This window comes from Poecilia latipinna, unplaced genomic scaffold, assembly GCF_001443285.1.
Source record: "Poecilia latipinna isolate Pla-1442-1.1 unplaced genomic scaffold, P_latipinna-1.0 Scaffold3818, whole genome shotgun sequence".
NCBI classification, from domain to species: Eukaryota; Metazoa; Chordata; class Actinopteri; order Cyprinodontiformes; family Poeciliidae; genus Poecilia; species Poecilia latipinna.
Window position 1 is genome coordinate 24,265 of NW_015116434.1, and position 2,838 is coordinate 27,102.

The 2,838-nt window shown below is 36.6% G+C and overlaps 1 non-coding gene across 1 annotated transcript; it reads right to left on the reverse strand.

Annotated features, from left to right (window-relative positions):
* Positions 1–1,269: 1,269 nt before the first annotated feature.
* On the reverse strand, positions 1,270–1,341 carry trnag-ucc (transfer RNA glycine (anticodon UCC)). Its single transcript has one exon. It is a non-coding gene; the product is annotated as a tRNA-Gly (tRNA).
* Positions 1,342–2,838: the final 1,497 nt, after the last annotated feature.

Genomic DNA, 2,838 nt, shown 5'->3' on the forward strand with positions numbered 1-2,838 from the left:
GCAGCCTTTAAATGCTACATCTTTTATGCACTTTTATGCATGAGGCAAGTAAACTGAATACAGCAGCTTTTAAAAATGACATTTGGCTTTTCAGCTTTTTGTGATGGGTTTTTCCCAGCATATCTTAATATTACAGTGTAGTCTAGTTTTATTCCTTTATTTGGAGGTTACAACTTTGTTGTCTTTTATTTCACATGATTGAAGCAACAGAGAAATGTGTCAACATGACTCCACTGCCAATCATACCCCTATAAGCGGCATTCTGCACCATACATGAGGGATTGAATCTTACATGGTAATATAAAGCAGAGTAGATCAAGCAGGAGTGTGATCCAATATTCACTATTCAATATAATAGGAGTTGCTCCAAATTTATTTAGTTTTTAAAAGTCTCCTTCCTCTCCCTTTCAGTCTTGGCCGCATTAGCTCCGTTTCCATAACAACTGTGCACAAAGCTTAGTCAGTATTTCACTAATATTGAAAATACCGTTTCACAATTGCCTTGTTTTTATTAAATATGAGTTAAAATCACACGTGAATAAGTTTATTCACACGACAAGTCCTTAAAAAAACATGCCGCGTTGTCATCCTTCTACCACTTCCTGTCGTCTTCTCCGTCTTTTCCGCCAGAAGTAAAAGCCGGTTGTTGATCACGTGACTCCTGTAATTTAAAAAAAGTATTGCTCTTACAGAATAAGTGAGATATGTGCACTCACTTAGCTGTATCTATAATTTATGTCTTAAATTAGTGCTGTCATTTGATTTTCTTTTGTAACTATCAGGCCAATCACATTCTGGCGCTCACTATGCTGAACTTTGTAAGCTTTAAATAGGTATGTTTTCAAAAAATATTTTCAAAAATCTGCTGTTATCTCAAACCAAGCTTGTGTATTGCTCATACACTAGCTTGCATCAGACTAGAATAACGCCAAGTACTATGTTAAGTAATTGCAGTTTATTTGATGATAACTGCTGATATTTTCTGTTGGGTTGCGCCATCTGCTGGAGACAGCGAGTATTTCAACTTCGTTTGGAAGAGCTCACCGATTGAAAAATAACGTTTTCTAATGCCAGAACAAAAGCCACATCAAAGTCTGGCTAATGGGTTAGGTTACTGGTGATAAGGAGCGCCTCAGCTTGTCCCTCAAGCGCAATGTAGACGTGTGACGTCATTGGTCTAAATATATGGTAAAAACGGCTATGACGCATCAGTAATTACATAAAAAAAGAAGCAGGGGAGAAATGGATAAAATGGTACAAAAAGCAAGTTGCGATGGCCGGGAATCGAACCCGGGTCAACTGCTTGGAAGGCAGCTATGCTCACCACTATACCACCATCGCATGAAAAATTATAGTCTCCGACAGTAAAATGGAACAGCCCTTTTTTTGGTAGAGGGAAAAAACAGGGGAGGGTGCAGGATGAGATGGAATGTGCGTCTGAAGGAAGTCATGAACTCCGATAGTTTACTTGTAACAACAAAGTTTCAATTTGTAGCAAAATTAGACTCGTAAATATTTCAAGTAAAATGTTTATTTTTCCAAATTACTGGGCAGTTCTGTAAAGCTATTCAGACGTACTGTATCTTTTTTTGCTTAAGTTTTTTTTTTTAAAGGAAAACAATAAAGAACTTTATATTACCTGGGCCAAAATCAACTCATTTTTTTAAATATTAAAACTTTTATTGGTAATTTGTTTCCTACTCAAAAATAACAACAGGCATGCAATATTTGAATAAAACAAAGAAAACAGTCAGATTTTGTGTGTGTGTGTGTGTGTGTGTGAATCATTGTAGATTCAAACTGTCAAAAGGGTTTTGCATAATTTATTTATTGAAAGAAAGGCAACTCATTTACTCATTTATTTTGGAGAAAACTGGGAAAAACAAGTGGTTGATTCTCTGCAATAAGAACATGATTAAGGTCACTCTTTATTTGAAAAAGTTTTGTCCTAATTAAGTAATAATAATAAAAAAAGTCTTCATCTGCATCAGACAAATTTGTATCATTCAGGGCCCGCAAATGGCCCCACGTGCCTCACTTTTGGACACCCCTTTTGTAAGACACTGTGTTTGTTGATGTTAGAGAATTATATATAGCAAAATATATGCTAAAAAGGAGAACCTACAGAAGAGGCAAATGTTGTCTAGATTTTTCTCCTGTGGTGTCTGTCAGCTGTTTTCCTGTAGCCAACAACATCCCTGCTGTGGTTCCAACTTCTCACGCCGCATAAAGCCCGCAGCAGCGCTTGATCTCATCATGATGCGTTCGCGGCTCCAGAAAACATCAGATTTCCTGATAATGTCACTCCCGCTGTGCAGACCGGTTCCTGTCAGCACAGCGGTGTTTTCATGAAAGCTGAATCTTGTTTAAGGGGACTGACGGGTTTGACTGACGGAGACTCGACGTTTTTAACGATGGGAAGCCATTTGCAGCGGATTTCTTTCAAACTGCAGGTCGTACTGCGGCGGAAACGTGAAACCTGCAAATCAAAACGTAGAAAGGATTGAAGAAATGAAAATGAACAAAGTTCCTGATCATTAGGAAGTGAGCACAGGCTTACCTTTTTCAAGTTGCTTTTATGACATATATTTTGGTGTTGAGAATCTTTAGAAGTAATATGTCCTTTTATTATTAAAACATTCTTAATTTTGCACAAAAGGTTTGAGTTCTTAAAAGACATGAGGGAGAAACACTTTTTAACATGTAAAACTTATGTTCTTTTCAACCACAGTAGTTTGTTTCATTTGTGTATGTAAGTATTTATATTTACATTTAGGAGCTAATTTCAGACTAAAAAAAATTGGGCCAAAATTGGTTAATATTTATGTTTATTTATTC